The sequence below is a fragment of the Pan paniscus genome, chromosome 2 (genome assembly GCF_029289425.2).
Source record: "Pan paniscus chromosome 2, NHGRI_mPanPan1-v2.0_pri, whole genome shotgun sequence".
Classification (NCBI taxonomy): domain Eukaryota; kingdom Metazoa; phylum Chordata; class Mammalia; order Primates; family Hominidae; genus Pan; species Pan paniscus.
The window spans coordinates 87,722,121-87,748,881 of record NC_085926.1 but is presented as its reverse complement, the minus strand read 5'-3'; the positions used below and the strand labels follow the sequence as shown (position 1 = coordinate 87,748,881).

The window sequence follows — 26,761 nt, the reverse complement described above, 5'->3', positions numbered from 1 at the left end:
AATGCCAGCCCATGAAAACAGCCAGAAGGGAGGCTGTACCCCACAAAGCCACAGGGGTGGTGCTTCCCAAGACCATGGGAACCCACCTCTTGCATCAGCATGACCTAAAAGTGAGACCTGGAGTCAAAGGTGATCATTTTGGAGCTTTAAAATTTGACTGCCCCACTGGATTATGGACTTGCATGGGTACTGTAACCCCTTTGTTTTGGCCAATTTCTCCCATTTTGAATGGCTGTATTTACCCAATACATGTACTCACATTGTGTCTAGGAAGTAAGTAACTTGCTTTTGATTTTACAGGCTCATAGGTGGAAGGGACTTGCCTTGTCTCAGATGAGACTTTGGACTGTGGACTTTAGGGTTAATGCTGAAATGAGTTAAGACTTTGGAGGACTGTTGGGAAGATATGATTGGTTTTGAAATGTGAGGACATGAGATTTTGAGGGGCTGGGGCAGAATGATATGGCTTGGTTGTATCTCCACCCAAATCTCAACTTGAATTGTATCTCCCATAATTCCCACGTGTTGTGGTAGGGACCGAGGGGTGGGTAATTGAATCATGGGGTCCGGTGTTTCCTGTACTATTCTTGTGATAGTGAGTAAGTCTCATGAGATCTGATAGGTTTATCAGGGGTTTCTACTTTGGCTTCTTCCTCATTTTCTCTTGCCACCACCATGTAAGAAGTCCCTTTCACCTCCTGTCATGATTCTGAGGCCTCCCCAGTCACATAGAACTATAAGTCCAATTAAATCTCTTTCTTTTGTAGATTACCCAGTCTGGGGTATGTCTTTATCAGCAGTGTGAAAATGGACTAATACACCATGTTACTAGCTTTGGAATATTCCTTAAATTCTTTTCCGTCTCTCATTTATTATATGGGAACATATCAGTAAGATTTTCAAAGCAACACTTGTTGATCTTTGCCAATGTTTTATTGCACCTGCCCTAATTCTGCCCTTGAGAACGTTCAGTTCTAGAGCAGTTTCCTCTATATATATGTGTGTATGCACACATGCCAGTTTTACAATATCCTTCATATCAATATCAAATGAAAAATTATATTGTTGTCATAGTCTGGAGGCAATTTTGGCAGCCAGCTCCTAGTGACTCATGCTCGGTAAGTATCACCATGACCATGAAATATGCAAGATCCATTGTTCTAATGCAGAATAAGATTTCAATTTTTATAATGCATAATAATTTTTCAGTTTTGTGCCATGTGAGTGCAAAAAACATATAACAATGGTGATGCTCTGAATGAGATTCTAAATTACCATAGTTGGGCTCCTCATAGGGTTGTAAAACAAAAAAAAAAGAAGATTGAGGCAAGTCTAAATTGATTTTGAGGTTTATTTTGCCAAGGTTGAGCAAAGAAGAAGAAAAAAACACAAATAACAGGAGCATCTGTGGTCTGTGCCTTTTCCAAAGAGGGTTTTGATGACTTCAGTATTTAAAGAAGAAAGAGCTAGAGGGAGAGGAAGAAGAAAAAAAATGGTTGGTGAGGGTAGGCAATGAGACAAGTGGTTACATTCTTATGGGGCTTTGAATAGTACTGACAGAATATGCATTTTACTTGTAAAAGCAGAGTGTAGAGAAACAGTCAATTACACATTATATTTTACATACGATAAGTTCTCCTACAAATCTTCTGGGACTATGTATCTTCATAAACCCCAACCATGTAAACTCTCCCCATTGACCTGGGCAAATGCAATGAATTGTTGTAGATAATAGATAGAGGCAGCTAATCCCATGAAACCAGAAGGCTATACCAGCTTCTTTATTTTTGTAACTTTTGCCAAAAAGAGTCCAAAAAGGCCAGCAAAACCAATAACACCAAGTCTTGGAAAATATCCTGGAGGTGCATTTGGAGATATTCATAGCTGTCTAACCCTCATTGACCCAAACTTTGCATCTTGGGATTAGTTTGGGAGTATGTTTCCTGACACCAACTTGTACATGGCCTACAATAATGTTGGAGCTGAGAGATGCTTTCTTCAAACTGGGTCCTCCACTCCTCCACATATTCAAATTCATCCTTAGGAACTGAGTAGAGTGAAAGCTCATCAAGCTTCATGGGATATTTGAAAGGTGAGTCCTTTCTTGGTGCTGCATAGAGTTTGAAGATGAGCAAACACATGCCAGCTTGCTCCATGGACCTCTGAGTTGCCTTGAACGTGTTACTAGCAGCAGTGGCTCCATCAGGGTTGAGCAGGAGTTTAACTCTTGGTTTGCACTTCTTGAGAGTGTCATGTTTAGAGACATGATGGATGTGAGCATCAGTAAAGTGTATAGTTGGTAACTAAATCTATGTGAATTTTGATTTGGAATTTGTATGTGTTCTTCTCTGTTGCATGTATGGCAAGTCTATCTAATTGGTAATTGCAACCACTTCCTCCATTCTCCTGGGGTATATGATGACTGTCTATCATGTTTATATGCCTTCTGTCCCCACAACTTCATCAAGAGTACTTTATAACTTTGCTTACTCCACTGTTATGGTCAATTTTGTGTGTCATCTTGCCTGGTCTAAGGAATTCCCAGACAGCTGGTAAAATAGTATTTCTGGGTTCATCTGTGAGAGTGTTTTCAAAAGCAATTAACATTTGAATCAGTAGACTGGGTGAAGAAGACTACATTGACCTTTCCCAATGTGGGGGGGCATCGTTCCATCTATTGAGGGCCTGAATAGAATGAAAAGGCAGAAAAAGGGCAAATTCCCTTTATTTGAGCTGAGACATCCATCTTCTCCTGCGCTTGGACATAATTGCTCCTGGTTCTCCAGATTTCAGCCTCAGATGGGAGCTTATACTATCAGCTCCCTGATTCTTAGGCCTTTAGAGTTGAGCTGAATTATACAATTGCCTTTCCTGGTTCTCTGGCTTGCAGAAAGCAGATCACAGGACATCTCAGCCTCCATTTCCACGTATATTCCTTTAAGTCTCTTACATATATTCTATTGGTTCTGTTTCTCCATATAACCCTGATTAATTGATATGGTTTGGTTCTGTGTCCCCATCTAAATCTCATCTTTAACTTTAATCCCCATGTGTCTAGGAACCTGTGATCTCCACAAGTCGACGAAGGAAAATGATTGGATTATGGGGGAAGTTTCCCTCATGCTGTTCTCATCCTTCCCATGAGATCTGATGGTTTTATAAATGGGAGATTTCCCTGCGCTCTCACTCCTTCTCCTGCCACCTTGTGAATAAGGTGCCAGTTTCCCCTTCCACCATGATTGTAAGTTTCCTGGGTCATCCCCAGTCATGCGGAACTGAGTCAATTAAAACTCTTCTTTATAAATTATCCAGTCTCAAGTAGTTCTTCATAGAAGTGTGAAAATGGACTAATACACTAATATACCCACAAAACCCTTATTTAAGTCAGACTAAGCCAAACAAATTATAAAAATGTTTGTGCATAGCGTTTTTGTGTGTGTAATGTATACAAAGTTTTATACTTGTGTTCAAAAGTGAGCTTGAGCTTCTTTCCTGTGTTCTTCTTTTCTATTTGGGGAATCAGTATAATAAAGCTTTCCGACTTTTTCCATGCCATCTGGGAATCAAAATTACAATAAAAATGTCAGGTAAACAGGAATGTTTTCTACCGTTTTACAATACTCTAAAAAATATTTAGAAAACATTATTTCTGTTAATTAGACATTTGGTAAAATTAATTGATAAACCTATTATGTGCCTATTTTCTTGATTAATGTTTACATTTAGTTTATTTTTACTGAGTTCCTCCAGATTTTTTTCACTGCTCGAGTGAATTTTGGCAATTTTTATTTTAATAGAAAAATTATCTTGGCATCAAGACTTTAAAATTTATTGTATGACATTTACGTATCTGTAGTTATGTATCCTTTTTCCTCCTTGTGCTATTGATTTGTCAGAATTTGCAAAGGTTGTGCATATCATTGATCTTTTCAAGGATCCAGATTCTTTAATTTACTTTTTATATTGCTATTTTATTAACTTCTACTTTGTATTTAATTCTTTATTATTTCCTTTAAAATAGTTTTTGCCTTTTTTCCCCAGGTAATAAGAGTCTCATACTTTCCCCCCAATCTTTCTAATAAATGTACTAATTTTAAAAATTCTTATTTTCACATAAGTATACTCTATGCTAATCATTCTCCTTTTAATGCTGTGTTAGCAGCATTCTATTCAGGTTTAACTTATAGCATGCTCATTATTATTAATTTGTAGATAATTTCTGTGTTTGTTTGTGAGAGCTGCCATGACAAAGTACCACAAACTAGGTGGGTTAAACAACAAAAATTATTGTCTCACAGTTCTGGAGGTTGGAAGTCTGAAATGCAGGTGTGGATAGGGTTGATTCCTTCTGAGGGCTATGAGAACAGGACGCATTCCAGCCCTCTGTTCTTGGCTTTAAATGGCAATCTTCTCCCTGTGTTTTCAGATTGTCTTTTCTCTGTACATGTCTGTGTCAAAATTTGACCTTTTCATACGGACTTCAGTCAGATTGCATTAGGGGCATAACTTACTTCAGTATTATCTTATCTTAGTTTAAGTAATTATAGTCATGCCTCACTTAACTGTGAGGATACGTTCTAAGAAATGTGTCCTTAGGTGATTCTGTCACTGTGCAAACATTATAGCCTATACTTATAAAACCTAGATGGTACGGTTTTCTACACACCTTGGCTATATGATATGTCCTATTGCTCTTAGGCTACAAAACTGTACAGCATATTACTGTACTGAATACTGTAGGCAATTGTAACACAATAAGTATCTGTGTAACTAAATATATCTTAACATAGAAAAGGTGCAGTAAAGCCATGATATTATAATCTTATGGGACCACTGTCATATTTGTAGTCTGTCATTGACCAAAACTTTATTTGCATATGACTACATCTGCAAAGACCCTGATTTCAACATGTACATTTTGTGAGGTCACAATTAGACCCATAACAATAAGAAATTGAAGCTTTTTTCATTGTTTCATGATAAACAAATGTAGTATGAATATTTATTCTTTTTGGAATTGATTAAAATTATTTATTTGGAATTTCTTTTTAAAAGTCTAATTGGTTTTTACTTAAATACCTTAAATATTTATTGTTTCATCCAGAAAAGCTCATGGTGATGAAATCTTTTTGATAAATTGTTCTCAGAAAGTGAATACTTTTATATTTCCATACAGTTAGGACTTTCTGAGGAAAGGGAACTAGAACCTAGATTTAAGGACTAACCTTGAAAGCTAAAAACCAATTAAAGAGCCAAAAAATCAATAGAGATTATTTCAAATGTGTTTACATTTCAAAGGAATATAAAATCCCTGAGCTATGGAGACATTTACATTCTGAAGGATTATACACCATTAGAGAACAAGAGTTTCTCTCTGTCTCTGTCAGGAGGGGAGAGGGACAGCAAGTAAAGAGACTCCAAGATTCATAACTTCAAGGTTCCTCCTCTGAAGTGCAAGAAACCAACTACTATGGTTTGGCTGTGTCCCTACTTTAATCTTATCTTGAACTGTAGTTCCTATAATGCCCATGTGTTGTGGGAGAGACCTGGTGGGAGGTAATTGAATCATGGGGGCAGTTACTTCCATGCTGTTCTCATGAAAGTGAGTGAGTTCCACAACAACTTATGGTTTTATAAGGGGCTTTCCCCACTTTTGCTCATTCTTCTCCTTGCTGCCGCCATGTGAAGAAGAACATGTTTGCTTCTCCTTCTGCCATGATTGTAAGTTTCCTGAGGCCTCCCCAGTCATACTGAGCTGTGAGTCAACTAAACCTCTTTCCTTTATAAATTACTGAGTCTCTGGTATATCTTTATTAGCAGCATGAGAATTATTTAATACAGTAAACTGGTAATGGGTCATGGGGTGCTGGTGTAAAGATACCCAAAAATGTCAAAGTGACTTTGGAACTGGGTAACAGGCAGAGGTTTTAACAGTTTTGGGGCCTCAGAAGAAGACATAAAAATGTAGGAAAGTTTGTAACTTCCTAGAGATGTGGAGGGCTCAGAAGACAGGAAGATGTGGGAAAGTTTGGAACTTTCTAGAGACTCGTTGAATGGCTTTGACCAAAATGCTGATAGCAATATGGACAATGAAGTTTAGGCTGAGGTGGTCTCAGATGGAGATGAGAAACTTGTTGGGAACTGGAACAAAAGTGACTCTTGCTATGCTTTAGCAAAAAGACTGGCAGCATTTTACCCCTGCCCTAAAGATACGTGGAACTTTGAACTTGAGAGATGAGTTAGGGTATCTGGCAAAAGAAATTTCTAAGCAGCAAAGTGTACAAGAGCTGACTTGGGTGCTCTTAAAAGCATTCAGTTTTATTCATTCACAAAGATATGGTTTGGAATTGGAACTTACATTTAAAAGGGAAGCAGAGCATAAAAGTTTGGAAAATTTGCAGACTGATGATACAATAGAAAAGAAAAACCCATTTTCTGAGGAGAAACTCAATCTGGCTGCAGAAATTTGCTTAAGTAATGAGGAGCCAAACATTAATTGACAAGATAATGGGGAAAATTTCTCAAGGGAATATCAGAGATCTTCATGGCAGCCCCTCCCATCACAGGCCCAGAGGCCTAGGAGGAAAAAATTGTTTCATGGGCTGGGCCCAGAGCCCCTCTGCTGTGTGCAGCCTAGTGACTTGGTGCCCTATCTTCCAGCTGCTCCAGCTTGGGCCATGGCTTCATAGGGTGGAAACCCCAAGTGTTTGCAGCTTCCATGTGGTATTGGTCCTGCAGGTGCACAGAAGTTAAGAATTGAGGTTTGGGAACCTCTGCCTAGATTTCAGAGGATCTATAGAAACATCTGAACATCCAGGCAGAGGTGTGCTGTAGGGACAGAGCCTTCATGGAGACCATCTGCTAGGGCAGTGTGGAAGGGAAATGTAGGATTGGAGCCCCCACACAGAGTCCCCACTGGGTCACTACCTAGTGGAGCTGTGAGAAGAAGACCATGGTCACCCAGGCCCCAGGCTCCTAGATCCACTGACAGCTTGAATCATGTGCGTGGAAAAGCTGCAGACACTCAATGCCAGCCTGTGAAAGCAGCCAGGAGGGGGGCTGTACCCTGTAAAGCCATAGAGATGGAGCTTCCCAAGGATGTGGGAGCCCACCTTTTGCATCAGCATTACCTGGATGTGAGACATGGAGTCAAAGGAGATCATTTTGGAACATTAGGATTTAATGACTGCCCTACTGGATTTTGGACTTTCATGGGGCCTGTAGCCCCTTTGTTTTGGCCAATTTCTCCCAGTTGGAATGGGTGTATTTACCCAGTGCCTGTACCCCCATTGTATCTAGAAAGTAACTGACTTGCTTTCAATTTTACAGGCTCATAAGGAGAAGGGACTTCAGATAAGATTTTGGGCTTAGACTTTTGCATTAATGCTGGGATGAGTTAAGACTTGGGGGACTGTTGGGAAGGTATGATTGTTTTGAAATGTGAGGACGTGAGATGTGGGAGAGGAAAGGGATGGAATGATATGGTTTGGTTGTGTCCTCACACAAATCTCATCTTGAATTATAGTTCCCATAATCCCTATGTGTGGTGGGATGATCCCTGTAGTAGGTAATTCAGTCATGGGGGTGGTTTTGCCTATCCTGTTCTCATGATATTGAGTGAGTTCTCATGAGATCTAATGGTTTTATAAGGGGTTTTCCGTCCCTTTTTTTTTTATTATTCTCTTTGCTGCTGCCATGTGAAGAAGGACTTGTTTCCTTACCCTTTCACCATGATTGTAAGTTTCCTGAGGCCTCTCAAGTCATGCTGAACTGTGAGTCAATTAAACCTCTTCCCTTTATGGATTGCCCAGTCTTGGGTATGTCTTTATCAGCAGCATGAAAAAGGACAAATACACCAACTTTTGCAGAGTCCCTTTGACTTAAATGTCATATCTACTAAAAAGGAAAGAAATAGAGCATCAGGAATTGAAGTTTTTCATGCTGTGAATAAATTTGCCTTGGCTTAGAAACTTTACGTTGGCATTCCGGCTAATATAAGTAAACATTAATATTAAAAACTTAATGATAACATATTTTATGAATTCTGCTTTGTATAGGTTTCTTAGAGGAATATATGATCAACTAGGTTTTTCATATTCAAAATTTTAAGTCCCATTTTCTTGAGAAAAACCTAGATGTTCTAAATATACCTTTTCATAATTTTGCATACTTTGCTGTGTTGTCCTATTAAGCAGTTCCCTGCTGACCTATTTTCTTTTTTTTAAAATTATACTTTAAGTTTTAGGGTACATGTGCACAACGTGCAGGTTTGTTACATAGGTATACATGTGCCATATTGGTGTGCTGCACCAATTAACTTGTCAGTTAACATTAGGAATATCTCCTAATGCTATCCCTCCTGCTCCCCTCCACCCCACAACAGACCCCAGTGTGTGATGTTCCCCTTTCTGTGTCCATGTGTTCTCATTGTTCAATTCCCATCTATGAGTGAGAACATGTGGTGTTTGGTTTTTTGTCCTTGCAATAGTTTGCTGAGAATGATGGTTTCCAGCTTCATCCATGTCCCTACAAAGGACATGAACTCATCATTTTTTATGGCTGCATAGTATTTTATGGTGTATATGTTGTATATGTGCCACATTTTCTTAATCCAGTCTATCATGGTTGGACATTTGGCTTGGTTCCAAGTCTTTGTTATTGTGAATAGTGCCGCAATAAACATATGTGTGCATGTGTCTTCATAGCAACATGATTTATAATCCTTTGGGTATGGTATTTCTAGTTCTAGATCCCTGAGGAATTGCCACACTGGCTTCCACAATGCTTGAACTAGTTTACAGTCCCACCAACAGTGTAAAAGTGTTCCTATTTCTCCACATCCTCTCCAGCACCTATTGTTTCCTGACTTTTTAATGATAGCCATTCTAACTGGTGTTAGATGGTATCTAATTGTGGTTTTGATTTGCATTTCTCTGATGGCCAGTGATGGTGAGCATTTTTTCATGTGTCTTTTGGTTGCATAAATGTCTTCTTTTGAGAAGCTGTTCATATCCTTCACCCACTTTTTGATGGGGTTGTTTGTTTTTTTCTTGTAAATTTGTTGGAGTTGATCGTAGATTCTGGATACTAGCCCTTTGTCAGATGAGTAGATTGCAAAAATTTTCTCCCATTCTGTAGGTTGCCTGTTCACTCTGATGGTAGTTTCTTTTGCTGTGCAGAAGCTCTTTAATTTAATTAGATCCCATTTGTCAATTTTGGCTTTTGTTGCCATTGCTTTTGGTGTTTTAGAGATGAAGTCCTTGCCCATGCCTATGTCCTGAATGGTATTGCCTAGGTTTTCCTCTAGGGTTTTTATAGTTTTAAGTCTAACATGTAAGTCTTTAATCCATCTTGAATTAATTTTTGTATAAGGTGTAAGGAAAGGATCCAGTTTCAGCTTTCTACATATGGCTAGCCAGTTTTCCCAGCACCATTTATTCAATAGGGAATTGTTTCCCCATTTCTTGTTTTTGTCAGATTTGTCAAAGATCAGATGGTTGTAGATATGTGGCATTATTTCTGAGGGCTCTGTTCTGTTCCATTGGTCTATATCTCTGTTTTGGTACCATTACTACGCTGTTGTGGTTACTGTAGCTTCGTAGTATAGTTTGAAGTCAGGTAGCGTGATGCCTCCAGCTTTGTTCTTTTGGCTTAGGATTGACTTGGCAATGCAGGCTCTTTTTTATATTTTCTTGAAATTTTTTTGCTTTCTGCCCTCTGCTACCAACTCCACACATATTTTGTCTTAACTCTGTCAAAAGGCAAACATACAAATAGGTAGTTTATGCTTTGGAATATTGAGTGCTGTCAATTCTGGCTTGACAAGGGGATCTACATCTTTTTTTTAATGCTATTTTTTCTATGTTTAAATAGTTGCAGTGTTTTAGATGAAGAGCAAATCTTTAATAAATACTTTTCTACATAAGCTCAGAGTCACACCACCATTTCAGGACCCAAAGAACTAATGGGGTATTGGTATCATCTTTAGGAGAAAAGGGAGAAGGCACAAAACAAGTTAGAAGACTGAAATGTGTGGAAAACTGAGAGAATGAGATACTCCTTCATTTGCTGGATACTTGTTTGACAAAACAAAAGTTACCTACAGAAATGGTTTGGGCTGGGCATGGTGGCTCATGACTGTAATCCCAGCACTTTGGGAGGCTGCAGCTGGAGGATCACTGGAGCCCAAGGGTAGTGATGCATGCCTGTAGTCCCAGCTACTCAGGGCCCTGAGGTGGGAGGATTACCTGAACCCAGGAGATTGAGGCTGCAGTGAGCCTCATGTCACTACACTGCATCCTGGGCAAGAGAGTGAGACCTTGTTTCAAAAAAAGAAAGAAAGAAAGAAAGAAAGAAAGATATGGTTTGAAGACATTTTGAAAGCTGCTCCTTTGTTTAGAAAAGAGTTCTTTCTGATGTTTCTAATTCTATATTGTCTAGTAACAATTGGAGGCATCAAGCCTAAATACTGCCATTATGTATTATATGTAGTGGCCTCACTGAGGTACACTCAGAGTTTGAGATCCTGCACTTTTCAAGACCTACTGATAGAAGACTTTCCACACAAGTGAATATATTATTGTTGAGAACAGAAAATCCTGGATGCTAAAAGACTGAATATGACTTCTGTGTGATTTGTAGTTTTACAGTGAAAGTCAAGCACATTACTGAGTATAAACGAGAAACCATGAGGAATTAGCAAAATAGAATGCTCCATATGTATTCAAAAGGATTTGGTTGCTTGAAATATTAAACTTTAAAAGCATGGAATTGTATTTTATTCATTTATTACATGTCACTGGAAATTTGACCTTATATTGGTAAATGTAGAAAATATAGTTGAGTCAGTAGACTGAGGTGCAAAAGGGTATAGTTCTTTGAAGTGAGATACAGTCCAATCTTAGTTTTTTCAAGTGAGATACAATCCAGTCTTTACCATTTACTTATTCTGTGACCTTTGACAAATCACTCAATCTTCCTAAACTTCTCACGTTCTTCTTCTTTAACATAGAAATAATGTCTATACTCACCTCAGGGAATTTGTTATGTTTAAATGAATTAATACATGTAAATTTTTTAGCTCAGTACTTGGCACCTAGTAAGCATTCAATGAATTATTTATTATTGTTACTAATCTTAAACTAGAAAAATAGTCATCCTAAAGATATGAAAAAGTTCTTTAAGCATCCATCACTATTGGCTGTGGGCCAGGCATTGTTACAGGTGCTCCAGAAAATGTGGTAAGCAAGACAGAGAGATCCCTGTCTTCAAGGAGTTTATCTATCAGTGGATGTGAGGACTTTGGGCATAGGAAAACAAACAACAAACATGTAAATGAATATAGAGCAAAGTAAAATTATTTATATTTGGACAAACATACAATTGTAAAGAAGCAGAAGAGGACTAGGGTGGTGAGTATGTCTTTAGACATGATATTTGAGTTGAGGATGACAAGGAGAAGGAACAATGAGTGCAAAATGAAAAGGCTAATGAGCTTGTTATCGTCAAGAATTAGCAAGAAGGCCAGTTACCTGGAACAGAGTAATGTGAACTGTGGTATGTGCTGACAGGCAGGCATATTACAGAAATTTACATTAGAGGATTTTGGAGACCACATAGTTAAGAAATTTGGAACTTGTCGATTTTGCAATGGGAAATCATTGGCAAGTTTTGAGGAGGAAGTGACATGACCTGGTTTTCATTTTAGAAAGATTTTTCTGGCTACTCTGTGGGGGATGGATTTAGAGGAGCAAGAGCTAAAGCAAGCACAGCAATCAGGAGGTTATTGAAATAGTTGTCTTGGAGCATGAGGCTGACTTGAACTAGGATTTGCATTGAGGGACTGAAAAGTTGTTAGATTTGGAATATATTTTTTCAGTTAATATGGGTGAGTTGGATGCGAGGTGTGAGCAAAAGAAAGAAATGATAAAGACCTTAGAGTTCTGCCTGTCTGCTCAGGCAAGCCAACAGAGAGGCTCATTTTTTGTGTTTTTGTTTTGTTTTTTGACTGAATAGAATTAACTACAGGCTATAGAATAAGGATATGATAATGAGACAGAGAAAAACAAACAACAAGAACAAAACTCCAAAACAAAACAAAAACAAATCAACCACATATTATGAAGTCAATATTTTAATGCAAAAGTTCTGCATTTTAAGAAACCATCTAAAAATGCTTGGTTTGACACTTTCTCTCTTACTATTTTGAGTGGCTTCCTCAAGAAAAATGCATCTTCATTTATTGGCATTCTAGATAGCATTCCTGTCTCCTCTTGAAAAATGAAGAGGATAAAGGATATTTTTGACTGATCCACTCTGCTCAGGAAATGCTTGCCTTAGTTATTCATGTAACATGTGTTAAAAATTGTTTAAATCATAGTGAAAAATTAGAAATGTACAGTAGAAGTAGATCTAAGCCATCTTTATAGCACTGAATTTCAGAACATTATTTTGAAAATCTGTCACCCTACTATTTGGTGTTTATTTATGAACTTTCTCATAATTAAAAAATAGGCTTTTTATTTACAAAAAAAATTGAAAAAGATGTTAGGAAAAGTCTCCTAAAGTTAAAAACAAACTCAGTAAACAAAAAGGGCAAAAACTACAAAGTGCCATATTTCCTTTGGCATCCAGTGAAAATATATTATTACTGATATGGTAGGCAGAATGCTACCATATCCAGAATGCTACCATTGTCTGGGTGGGGCCAATCTAATCACATGAGCCTCTAAAAGCAGAGAACTTTTTTGGCTGGAGTCAGAGAGATGTGGTTAAAGATGAATTGAGAGAGACCTGAACTATCAGAGCAACTCAACTCAGATTGCTGGAGAGGTGGCCACATGGAAAACATGAGAAGAAATGAAGGAAAACCCAGAAGAAAGATTATCCTCCTGCTGCAGTCTGAGTGTGTCCCTCAGAATTCACCTGCTGGAAATTTAATCTCCAATGCAACAGTGTTGGGAGGGAGGACTCTGCCCTCACGAATGGATTAATGCCTCTGTAAAATGGGCTTGTGGGAGTGAGTTCACTCTCTTTTGTTCTTTTGCCATGTGAGGTCCCAGCAAGAAGGCCCTCACAAAATGCTAGCTTCATGATCTTGGACTTACCAGTCTCTAGAGCTGTGAGGAAGTAAATTTTTGTTCTTTATAAATTATCCAGTCTGAGATATTCTTTTATAGCAGCATAAAGGAACTAAGATCACCCTCTTCTGCACTCCCAGTCAGCAAGTTTTTTTTTTTTCACAAAAAAACTGAATCCAGGAAAAATATAAATAAACTTGGAAGTGGCTGTATTCCCAGAGCATCCAGCAAAGAATGCATCCTTGATTTTGGCTTTGTGAGCCTCTAAACTGAGGACAAAACAGCATTATTTTGTAGCTTTATTTCTGATAATAAATAGGTGTTATTTTAAGCTGCTAAATTTGTGGTAATTTGTTATGGTAGCAACATAAAATTAACACAAATAATTGAAAGAGACCATAAACAGTAAGACACAAGACAGAAAAGACAATCCTTTTCTAAATATTTGTTAATATAAAATTAATATTCATAATGTACACTATCAACTGTAAAGTGGATTGCCTTCATTTTGATTTTAAAAGATATTAGTTTGAAATTTAAAAAGATATTAACTTTGGGGAAGAATTATGCTTTACTTTAAGTTGATTCCCTGCTTAATTTTCACTTGAAAAGTTTAATAATTTCTTCTAGCTATATTGTGTCATTCAATAAAGCTGAAAGCTAGTAAAACTAAAAGAATCTTAATAATTAGTAAGAAATCAAGGAAACATTGGAAATTGTTTTACTGATCTTTGAAGATTATACAATTTTTACCCAAGTAAATAGGAGAAGTTCTTGGACTACTTCAGTGACATCATTTTGTATGACTTTGGGCGGGGCACTTAGCTTCCCTGTGACATATTTTCCTTAGCTGCTAGTGTCAATATTAATAAAACCTACCTCAGAAAGTTGTTATAAGGGTTAAATAAGTAGGTAGTTAGGAGTTAGAGACTCACAGAACAAAGTTTTGTATTGTATTGTTTTATCTGAAGGTATTTCTGCATGAAAGGTGGGATATTAGATATAAGTGTAGAGCTATAGATGCAAATCCCTACAGCCTAACTGCATGAGAGAAACTCACCTTGATTATATGTAGCCATGATTCAAGATAAGTGGACCTGCCTTTCCTGTTCTCTTCAGATCTATCATTAACCCAGTGTATCTTAGAAATTCTTATTGTCTCTATCTCCAATTGTTATATTAAATTATTAACCTTCACAAATAAAGCTGTGGTATTTCAAGATGACCAGCAAAACCTATAAAAAAATTGTATTCCATAGTTTGATTATATTATAGAAGAAATGCCCGCATTGAAATAAAATATCCTGCTAGCTGGGGTGCAAATGTTGTAGGACTTTTTCCTTAGTTCAGCTAAAGATGGGGTTCTTGTTACACAACCATGAAAAATTAGGCTGGCGGACAATCTGAAGGGTGAGGAGGGCAAGGTTTATTGGGTGAAAGGAAAAAAAGACTCAGCAAAGCAAGAGAAGTTTCTGTTAACAAGTCCCCATCTCACAGATTGAATCCCCAGGTTACCACACACTGGATGTGGAAAGGCCAGGCTCCTACCCTGCAGCAAATGGTGCAAACTTCCTGAGGCTCCACCCCAGTGTGCACTCCTCCCAGAGAGCAGGGTGGTTGGAGTTTCCTTGGGGACCCCTTTATACTTGGCTGTCTCACAAAGACTGCATGGTATTCTTTTTAATAAGATACTGACAGCAGTTCCTAGCTTGTCATAACTACTTAATAAATGCTCGAGAAATACTTAATGGTAGGCCTCCTTGACTTTAAAATTCATTATTATCAATTGCATTTAACTTATCCCATTCTCACATTGTTAGATTTTTCCAGTCCTTCTCCCTGGCTTTAGGTATCTAAATATAGGTACTCTTTATTGGCTCTTTAACACCTTTCTCTTAATTCTGAGTACCTTCTTATCTAACTGTGTACTAAAATATCCAAACTGTTTACATTGTAGCCTTAAAAATATATTTTTTAAAATATTTCTTTTGTAGCCTTAAAATATTCCCCACTTTGCATTGTTTTGCTAAGATGACACAGCTTCTAAGATGGAAGCTTCTTAATCATGAACCAAGGAGTTCATGATCTGCTTGGACCTCTCATTTCTGCTTTAGCGTCTAATGTCAGCAAATATGTTAGCCTTATAATAATGTTTCATCTATTAGAGGAGAAAGAATTTGACTAATTCCTTCCCTTTATCTAGGAGTGAATTTAAGAGAGGAGAAAATGAGAAGCTAAGTAAAGAAATATGATGTCATCAACATCATTGTCTAGCTGAAGAGATATTTCTGCAGTCAAATGTCTTCCTACATGTGATTCAAAGATGAAGAGCTGGTCAGGAAGTTCTCTATAACACTAAGAATTGTCTGCTCAAAGTACTAAATCACTGCCTTTTGGCAAACGAGGAAAGTTGAAACAGTTGACCCCAGTACCCTAGACAATTACCACCCTCATCTCTGTTATTCAGCAATTTTGTTGAAATTGCCAAGGAAGGGAGTGTTAAATTATCAGCTTGAGGCAGCTGCCCTCCCTACTGGCTTCATAGCAAGGTAATATGTATCCTCAGTTATAGCAAATCATATTCTGGGTCTATAAAGTGAGTTAAAATGTTGCGCAGAACAGCCGGTTTAAATTACAGTTATGGTTCATTAAAATGGGCTCTATTACTCATCTAAATCAATTTGGCTGCACAAACAGATGCCATCTATGATGTATACGTTTTCTTTTCACTCTTTTTTTTAAAAGACTTTTCTTGGGGAATTAAGCAGAGGTATTTTTAATACTTGGTATTGAGTTTCTTAGGCAGTAGAAACTGGGCCACTGCTCAACAAAATAATGTCACCAAATTCTTTACATTGAATACTTCATTGCTTTTGATAACTTTGTCCTTGCAATAACAAATCTGACCTCATTATTTACCTAAACTCCTGGTCTCTTTTCTAAGACCAAGCAAAGGTAAATAATAGCTCCCAGTGTGGCAGAGATGACTAATTGCCTCCTTCTCTGGTATCATAATTCCCTTCTTTCTGAATCGTTAGAACTATCCCACACTCAACCAGAGTTCAAACTGGGCAGGTGGCTGTCCAGCTAGAAATCATGTTTTGCTGCATCCCCTGGAGCCAAGGGTCTTTTTTTGGATTTAGTGAATGTGATGTAAACAAAAATAATTTGGCCACTTCCAGTTCTTGGCCTGAAAATATTGAACATGTAGACTTCTGTCTCTCTTTCTGCTCTCTGAAGGCTAGAATACAGATGTGGCAACCTCTAGGCATCATCTAAGGTCACACTATACTTGGCAGTGTGACGAGATACAGGAACTTAAGTTTCTGAACAATAGAATATAGGCATAGCCTTCCCAGCACCATGGGCTCTTCGTGAGAAATAAATAAATTTCTATCTTAATTAAACCACCGTATTTGGGGGAATATTTTTGTTGTAGCAACTTAAAATTTACCTTTACATATACAGCCTGCTGCTCAATTGCTACCTCGAATAGTAATTTCAGTTTAGTTCATAAAAACTGTAGTTTTTGTAGGGACAAAATGTAATTATTAGTTAACGCAACATTGGATTGAGACATACGGGAACAGAACTAAGACACAGGAGACCATGGCTCAAGTTCAGCTCTGCAACCTGTGTGAACTTGAGTTAATTCTATATAGCATGATAAATATTTTAGAAAAAATTACTGTGGCAGTCGGAGTTCTGTAAGTAGGAAAGGGGAGGCGGGAAGAATAACAGACTTGGGGTACGAAGAGGATCCTGTAGGGAATTAGGCAGTGTTGGTCATTGAAATGCAAATTATTACATATATAAAAATAGTCATAAATTGATCACATTCTTGAAAATAGTTTACAGAGCTGTCACACTCTACAAGATTAAGTCATAAAATATCTAACTTCCATATATATATATATATATAAAACTTCCATACATATATAAGTTCCATATGTATATAACTTCCGTGTATATAGTATATATATATAACTTCCATATATATAATTTATATATATATATAACTTCCATATATATATTATATATATATATAAGGCAGTGTCTTGCTCTGTCACCCAGGCTGGAGTGCAGTGGCATGATCTAGGCTCACTGCAACCTCCACCTCCTGGGTTCAATTGATCCTCCTACCTCAGCCTCCCAAATAGCTGGGACTATGGGTGCACACCACAACACCCAGCTAAGTTTTGTGTTTTTTTTTTGTAGAGATGGAGTTTCATCATGTTGCCCAGGCTTGTCTCGAAATCTGGGCTCAAGTGATCCACCTACCTCAGCCTCCCAAATTGCTGAGACTACAGGGGTGAGCCACCATGCCCAGCCTCTAACTTCCAAATGTTAGACATTCAGATGCAGTTTATATTGATGTTGCTATGTGACCTTAATTAAATAGCCTCAGTTTCATCAGCTATACATATAAGGGGTTTCTATTAAATGAATTCCATTTTCATTTCTAAACTATATGATTCATAATATTGGATTGGTTCTCTTCCTCCTTGAGATCCCATAATAGTATGTAATTCCCAAGTTTAATGAAGTGATTTTTCCCAACATTTCTGTATATCTATATATTTGAAATTTGCTATGCAGGACTGGATAAATGTGCTCCATGTAGTAAAAAAATTCATGCATATTAAAATATTTTAATTAAAATCTCTAAAAAGTCATTTAAATGTATTAACCATGAAGTGCATGGGAATAAGGAAAGGAGACACAGTATTTTATTTAGATGTTTTCTCTTTTGTTTCTTCATCTTCCCCCAATCTACCTAGGCTTTCATCAAGAAGGGAAATTTGTCCCAACAACTAATTTTTTCAGTTCAATGTGTCTAGACATGTCAAGAAACCCCAGAGAAAAATTGATTATTTGAGGAAGGCAAAATGAGAACATGCTGTTTTAATTTCTTCTAATATTTTCCTCCAGATGCTTAGATTGGCCCGGGAAGATTACAGAATTCTTCCCCAGAGATCACTGCAATGAAATATCTTCCCATAGAGGAAAGAAAAATATAAAGTAACTACTCTTGGTACATGGGAAACCAGAAACAATTAGCAAGGTCATGATTTTTCCAAATTAAAAGACAATAATATGGCTTAGAACGGATTCTTCCTTTATGAATCTGAATTATTTTCATTTTCAGGTCTGGGTGTTTGGAGAAAATAGGAAGGGATTCTAATCGTTTACAATTTAGCTCCTTAAAGGTATTGAAACCTATTTAATAGATTGGTAAAGGAAAAGTCAATATTTCCACATTGTCTGTTTTATGTCTGTGTTATAGTAAACAACATTTTTTCACCTTCTCAATACAGCTCTCTGAATATTAGGAGGAGAAAAACATTGCCTTTGAAATGAGGTGATTTTTTAAAATTTATTTTATTTTATTTTATTTTTATTTATTTATTTATTATTTATTTTTATTTTTGCAGCTAAGAACCAATTATTTTGGCAACACTCTATGGTTAAGTTACTAACAGAAAGGTTGGTATTAAAACAATACTCTTCTCAAAAAAAATCACTTGGTCAGTAACAATTTTCAAAGTCTTCAGCTAAAAAAAAACATCAAGAGCAGCTGATTTAATGTTATAAAGAAAAGATAAACTTTGATACTTTTAGCATTTAGTATTTTGACACATCATACTTGAATAGTAGGGCAGTAGATGATATTTATATCCAACAGTTTCAAAACACAACTGCTACTTTGTCAGATCGCAGAGTTGCAAAAGTGTTACAGTGTCTGTGTATGCCTTCTTAACAGCCTAACCCTATCTGTACCTATAACTGTCCCATGGTTTCCTTATGAAGTGTTTTCAACCTATGCATAAGTGGCTTTCAGTATTCAGGGCCTCATCAAATTCCCAAATGCAGGCTCTTAGAAACTTCTCTTTATTTTAGTTCACAGTATGCTTTCTGATAATTACATCCAAGTCTTTTTATGGCATTTTGATCATGCAGTGTAATTATCTTTCCACTTTTCTTTCAACTTTTCACGTGTAGTGTGTTTGGTTACTTCCTGCTGGATTCATTGTTTGATTACTGTTATCTAACACAATGACGTGTTTACTGATACAATGAAGTATTTTTTAGAACTTAACACTGCAAGTTTGATTTGGTAAGAAATGTATGGAGCAGAGTGATTATCTCCTCATTTCTCTAGAGACTAAAATTAAATTCACTTTAATACAGGTTATATATTTATATATGTTCTATTCAACCAAAAACTGACGCATTTTCTTGTTAGTGATTATAAACCAGTCCCTACCCCGTCCTTTACCTAATTTCTTTCTGATAATTATATGGCTGTTTAAGCAACCTAAAAGGAGGATGTGAGTGCACTGTTGTATTTTACTTTGTCACATTATCTCTTCTAATCTTTCTGCATTTATGTAAACTGAAATATAAAACTTCAAAGTTCAAAATGCACTTACATCATGCTACTAGCTATAGTCATTTTTAAGCTTTAAGTAGAATAAACTAAAGGTCACTTGAAAATAATTCTGGCTTAGATATAAATCAGAAGAAACAGCAAGTGATTTAGAGGCCCTCTTTAAAAAAATTAGCAATAATGCTTCTGGGAACTTCACTAAGTTGTAAAGATCATCCACTGTGTTAATAATAGTCCAAAATACAGTGTGTGGGTGGTTAATGTTAGATCACTCAAATACCCTTTAGAAAGCTTCAAATATAAGAAAAGCTTGAAAGAAATGGATGAAAGGGAAAACTATGTAATTGTTGTTAGACTAATGGGAGATGCTGGTTTGAATCTTTTACTCTTGGAAACTAAATTACTATCATAGAAGCAATTACGATTTGTGCCTTCATCTTTGTGCATGTGTTCCTTCCTGAAATAATTGCATCCATCATACAGCTGGGACTGGGATGGTAACCCAATTTCACACATAGCCTCTCCTCTCTTTCTGCCTTAGGCACACTCAGAAACAGTCAAAAACACCCGAAAGGTGTTTAACTCACAAAACTGAAAGTTCATGCTCTCTAATTAGTTAATGAGACTATGAGTAAGTAAACTTGTTTCTATCTGTATGTGGTTTGAAATGTCTAATAGGTATCTAGTATCTCACAAAAAGTTAGAAAAATTGCAAAATGTTAGAGCTGGGAGGAGCATTATTCTATTTTTACGTCCTATGGTTGTGCATTGGCATAACCTGGGGAATTAACATGCATTGGAATCCCTGGGTAATTAAAACATACCATTGCCCAGGTTCTTCCTTACACCAATTAACTCATACTGTCCAGGGCAGTGGGTGTCATCCTTGAATGCAAGGAGCTTTTAAAAATCGCAATGCCAAGGCCACATTTGAAACAAGTGAAATCAATTAAGTCAGAATCTCTAGAGAATGGGGTCGAGAGAGCATTATTTTTAAATTTGACCGATGATTCTAATGTCCAAGCAAGTTTGAAAACCAAGTGGAGTAGGTCGCAGATGCTTGTCTGTTTAAAAACTCCCTGGGATATTTTAATTGATTTAATGCTTGTGAATCACTGATACCAGTGAAGAATTACGTCCCCAATGGAGCAGATGGTTCAACTTCAGACAACTAGATAGCCTTAAGCAGGACCACTAATTTAGTCTGATTTCTGGGTCCAGTGTTCTTTTCTCTCCACTGTCTTGTCTCACACAGTTCCTATATTTTACCAGTATTCCAAAATATCTGGTGCCAACATTTCAGATTATTAGAGTGGAAGACTCAGATTCAAGAGTATTTACCAAGATTCTGGCAAAACAAAAAGAAAAAACAAAAACATACACACTAACAGAAAAAAAAAAAAAAAACAACCCAGACACCTGAGGGTGATCGAAATGCTTGCTGAATGAGCAGAATTAAGTATGCCAATGGAAAGAGGATGCCGCAGGTGTCTTGCTCTTGACATTGCAGTGTGGAATGTCATCTGCTGGTTTAGTCATCTATTTCACATTCCGGTCAATTGGTGTGGGTTATCGCAAGTTACACAATATATGAAAAGATAGATTTACATAGGAAAAAAAACAGGAGACAGTAATTTACTTCCAAAGGTATTATTTTGCAATGAGGCACTGTATTAGTTTTTCAAGGTTGCCATAGCAAAGGACCACACACTGGGGAGCTTAAACAACAAACATTTGTGTTCTCACAGTCCAGGAAGCTGGAAGTCTGAGGTCGAGGTGGTTGTCACACACGTCCATGTGAAGAGACCACAAAACAGGCTTTGTGTCAGCAATAAAGCTTTTTAATCACCTGGGTGCAGGCGGGCTGAGTCCGAAAAGAGAGTCAGCCAAGGGATATAGGGGTGGGGCCGTTTTATAGGATTTGGGTAGGTAATGGAAAATTACAGTCAAAGGGGGTTGTTCTCGGGAAGGCAGGGGTGGGGGTTACAAAGTGCTCAATGGGGGAGCTTCTGAGCCAGGAGAAGGAATTTCACAAGGCAATTTCATCAGTTAAGGCAGGAACCGGACATTTTCACTTCTTTCATTATTTTTCACTTGCTTCAGGCCATCTGGATGTATATGTGCAGGCTTGGGCTCAGAGGCCTGACATTCCTGTCTTCTTATATTAATAGGAAAAATAAAACAAAATAGTGTTGAGGAGTTGGGGCGGCGAAAAGTTTTGGCAACGGTATGGAGAGATAATGGGCGATGTTTCTCAGGGCTGCTTCAAGTGGGATTAGTGGCGGCGTGGGAATCTAGAGTGGGTGAGAGTAAACTGAAGAAAGATTTTGTGGTAAGGGGTGACATTGTGGGGTTGTTAGAAGAAACATTTGTCATACAGAATGATTGGTAATGGTCTGGATATGGTTTTGTATGGGTTGAGAAACTAAATGGAAGACACAAGGTCCAAATAAGAGAAGGAGAAAAACAGGTATTAAAAGACTAAGAATTGGGAGGACCTAGGACATCCATTAGAGAGTGCCCAAGGGGGTTCAGTGTAATTACTTGCTTGGTTGGTGAGTTTTTTGGGCTCTATCCTTTAGTTTTTCATGTTGTTATACACAAGGCCAAATTGATTTAGGTAAAAACCAACACTGTTTATTTAAAAATATACAGAGTCTTCTTTTTTTAGCAGTAAGTCGAGGCCTCGGCGATTTTGGAGGAAAGAGAAATGCAAGGCCAGCAATTGTTTGTTAAAGAAGGATTTGAAATAGCTAGGAGAGAGTCAGTGAGATTGATAGTGTGGTGGAGATAGCTGGAGAGAGGTAGCGCATGGCATAAGAAAGGGAACGGGAATAAGAGTAAGTATAAAAGTAAAGAACAGGACTTCATCAGGGTGAAAGTATTGGAGTGTACCCTGTCAGCAAAGATCATCTATCCACTTTCAGAGAGACTGAAGTGTGGCGGTTTGAGGTAATACCAGGAGATATCAGTTATGATGGTTTGAAGGAAAAGTGTAAACCAGCAGTGTAAACAAGAGCAGGGCATTTATGAGTAGTTGAGAATGGTGAATAGAAGTATGACTAGACAGAAGATAGCAGGGATGACAAGTTTTGGGGTGCAGTTCAAGTTGGGCTGGTGTCTGAAATAAGACTGGGGCCTAATAAAAACGAGCGTCCATACAGGAGCTCAAATGGGCTGTACCCTGTAGCATCCCAAGGACAGGCCCACATTCTGAGAAGGGTAAGTGGTAAAAGTATTGTCCAATCTTTTTTAAGTTGGAGGCTGAGGTTAGTGAGGTGGGTTTTTAAAAGACCATTAGTCCGTTCTACCTTTCCTGAAGATTGAGGACGGTAAGGGGTATGAAGTTTCCACTGAATACCAAGAGCCTAAGAAACTGCTTGGATGATTTGACTAGCAAAGGCCGGTCTGTTATCGGACTGTATAGAGGTGGGAAGGTCAAACTGAGGAATTATGTCTGACAGAAGGGAAGAAATGACTGTGGTGGGCTTCTCAGACCCTGCGGGAAAGGTCTCTACCCATCCAGTGAAAGCATCTACCCAGACCAGGAGGTATTTTAGTTTCCTGACTCGGGGCATGTGAGTAAAGTCAATTTGCCAGTCCTGGGCAGGGGCAAATCCCCGATCTTGATGGGGAGGGAGGGGGCCTGAGAAAATCCCTGAGGAGTAGTAGAATAGCAGATGGAACACTAAGAAGTTATTTTCTTGAGGATAGATTTCCACGATGGAAAGGAAATGAGAGGTTCTAAGAGGTGGGCTAGCGGCTTGTAACCTACATGGAAGAGGTTATGAAATGATGTAGAAGATACTATAGCATAGCCTGCCTTTGCTGGTGAATGACAATCAGGCCTGGTGGAACTGCCATCAATAAACCAAGTGTGTTCAGGGTGAGGAACAGGAAAGAAGGAAATATGGGGAAATGGAGTGAATGTCAGGTGGATCATAGAGATATAGTCATGGGGGTCAGATGTGGTATCCGGAATAATGTGGGAGGCCGGATTGAAGTCCAGGCCAGGAATAACATTAATTGTGGGAGACTCAACAAAGAGTGAGTACAGCTGAAGGAGCCGGGGTGCAGAAAGTATATGCAGCAGGTGTGAGGAAGAAAATAGATTTTGGAAGTTATGAGAACTGTGGAGAGTGAGTTGAGCATAGTTTGTGATTTTTAGGGCCTCTAAAAGTATTAGGGTGGTGGCAGCCGCTGCATGGAGACATGATGGCCAGCCTAAAACGTTAAGGTCAAGTTGTTTGGATAAAAAGGCTACAGGGCACGGTCCCGGTCCCTGTGTAAGAATTCCAACCACATAGCCCTGCACTTTGGCTGTGTGTAATGAAAAAAGTGTTGGGATGAATTAGGGAGAGTTAGTGTGGGAACAGCTTCTAGGGCTGTTTTTTAAGGAATGGAAAGGGGAGTGGGGAAAGGATTTAGGATTTATGGGGTCAGCTAGGCTTTTTGTGTGTGTGTGAGTTTATATAACGGTTTAGTCAGAATGGTAAAATTAGGTATCTAAAGGTGGAAGTACCTAACCATGCCTAGGAAGGAAAGGAGTTGTTGCTTTGTAGAAGGGGTTGGGGTTTGGGAGATTAGCCAGACACAATCAGCAGGGAAAGCACATGTGTTTTTATGAAGACTTATGCCGAGATAGGTAACAGATGAGGAAGAAATTTGGGCTTTGGAGGGGGATACAAGATGTCTTTTTGAGAACAGCTGTTGGAGGAGCAGGAGGGTGTCCTGCTGGGAAGATTTGTAGGAGGGGCTATAAAGTAGAAAGTTGTCAAAATATTTAATAAGGTGAGAAGCAGTTAGATGGAAAGAAAGTAAATTATGAGAAAGGGCTTGAGTGAAGTAATGGGAACTGTCCATTAAGGCTTGAGGCCGTACAGTCCAGGTAAGTTGCTGAGACTGATGGGTGTCAGGGTCAGTCCACGTGAAAGTGAAGAGAGGCTGGGATGAAGGGTGCAAAGGAATAGTAAAGAAAGCATGTTTGAGATCCAGAACAGAATAATGGGTTGTGGAGGGAGGTATTGAAGATAGGAGAGTATACGAGTTTGGCACCACGGGGTGGATAAGCAAAATAATTTGGTTGATAAGGTGCAGATCCTGAACTAACTTGTAAAACTTGTCTGCTTTTTGGACAGGTAAAATGGGGGCATTGTAAGGAGAGTTTATAGGCTTTAAAAGGCTATGCTGTAACAGGTGAGGGAATATTGGAATGGGATATTGGCATTGAGTGGGGTAAGGGTGATTAGGTTTTAATGAGATAGTAATGGGCATGTGATTGGTTCCCAGGGAGGGAGTAGAGATGTCCCATACCTGTGGATTAAGGTGGGGAGATACAAGGGGAGGATGTGAAGGAGGCTTTGAACTGGGGAAAAGGGCAGCAATGAGGCGTGGCTGTAGCCCAGGAATAGTCAGGGAAGCAGATAATTTAGTTAAAATGTCTTGACCTAATAAGGGAGCTGGGCAGGTGGGGATAATTAAAAAGGAGTGCATAAAAGAATGTTGTCCAAGTTGGCATCAGAGTTGGGGAGTTTTAAGAGGTTTAGAAGCCTGGCCGTCAATACCCACAACAGTTATGGAGGCAAGGGAAACACGCCCTTGGAAAGAAGGTAATGTGGAGTGGGTAGCCTCCGTATTGATTAAGAAGGGGAAGGACTTACCCTCCACTGTAAGAGTTACCCAAAGCATCTGTGATGGTCCTGTAGGCTTCCAAGGGGATCAGGCAGAATCAGTCTTCAGCCACTAAGCTGAGAAGATCTGGGAAGGAGTCAGAGAGCCTTGGGCCAGAGTTCCAGGGGCTCTGGGCGAGTTGGACAGTCAGATTTCCAGTGGGGTCCCACACAGATGGGACATGGCTTAGGAGGAATCCCAGGCTGCGGGCATTCCTTGGCCCAGTGGCCAGATTTCTGGCACTTGAAGCAAGATCCTGGGGAAGGAGGAGTAAGATCCTGAAGGAACACCTGACTGCAGTGGCTAGGCATTTTGAAGTTCTTCTGTGCTGGAGATGTGGCTGGGGTTTCTCTCACAGCAGAGGCAAATAATTGCAACTCTTCTCTATTATTGTACACCTTGAAGGAGAGGTTAATTAAGTCCTGTTGTGGGATTTGAGGGCTGAAATTTAATTTTTGGAGCTTTATTTAATATCGGGAGCAGATTGGGTAATAAAATGCATATTGAGAATAAGACAGCCTTCTGACCTTTCAGAGTCTAGGACTGTAAAGCGTCTCAGGATTGCTGCCAAACAAGCCATGAGCTCGGCTGGGTTTTTATATTTGATGAAAAAGAGCCTAAATGCTAACTGATTTGGGAGAGGTTGGATAAAGAAAAAGGAGCATTAACCTTGACTATGCCTTTAGCTCCAGCCACCTCTTTAAGAGGAAATTGCTGGGCAGGTGGGAGAGGGCTAGTCGCAGAACAAAACTGTAAGCTGGACTGGATGTGGGGAGAGGAGGTGATAGAAGGATCATAGGGTCGGGGAGCAGAGGCTGAGGAAGAATTGGAGCCTGATTCAGCCTGGTGGGGAGCGACCTGAGGAGGAGCAGTCTGGGGAGGAGGGGAGAGGTCAGATAGGTTGGTAGAAAAGGAAGATTGAAAAGACTCAGCAACGCTGGGGGTTGGGACTGAGGGGACAGGCAGGAGGGAAAGAAGGAAGATTTGGGATGAGCCACATTGGGAACAGTGACTAGGGAGGGACTGATGTGTAAAAGAATGCCTGGATGTCAGGCACCTCAGACCGTTTGCCCATTTTATGACAAGAATTATCTAGATCTTGTGAGATGGAAAAATTGAAAGTGCCATTTTCTGGTTATTTGGAACCATTGTTGAGTTTGTTTTGGGGTCAAGCAGCATTGCAGAATAAAATAAGGCATTTAGGTTTTAGGTCAGGGGTGAGTTGAAGAGGTTTTAAGTTCTTGAGAACACAGGCTAAGGGAGAAGAGGAAGGAATGGAGGGTGGAAGGTTGCCCATAGAGAAGGAGGCACGCTCAGAGAAAAGAGAGTGTAGAGACACGGAGAAAAGGGGTTGGGGGTACTTCCCCTCCAGGAAAGTGGTGCTTGCCACTAAGATGAAGGATCAAGGTAGGTGTCCCTGTGGTGATCAGACACCTCTGAAACATGGGTGAATAATCAGGCAGGTGTCCCTGCAGCGATTAAACATCAAAAGAAGACTGTCTTTCCGAGTCCGGCACCAGAGTTTTGAGTTCATGGATAAAACGCGTCTCTTCTGTCTCTACCAGAAAAGGAAAGGAACTGAAAGTAAGAGAAGGGAGAGATTGAAGGGTGGCACCAAGAT

At 38.8% G+C, this 26,761-nt stretch overlaps 1 pseudogene; it reads right to left on the bottom strand.

Moving 5' to 3' along the window:
- Positions 1 to 1,638: 1,638 nt before the first annotated feature.
- Positions 1,639 to 2,921, bottom strand: LOC100986209 (MICOS complex subunit MIC26-like; annotated as a pseudogene).
- Positions 2,922 to 26,761: the final 23,840 nt, after the last annotated feature.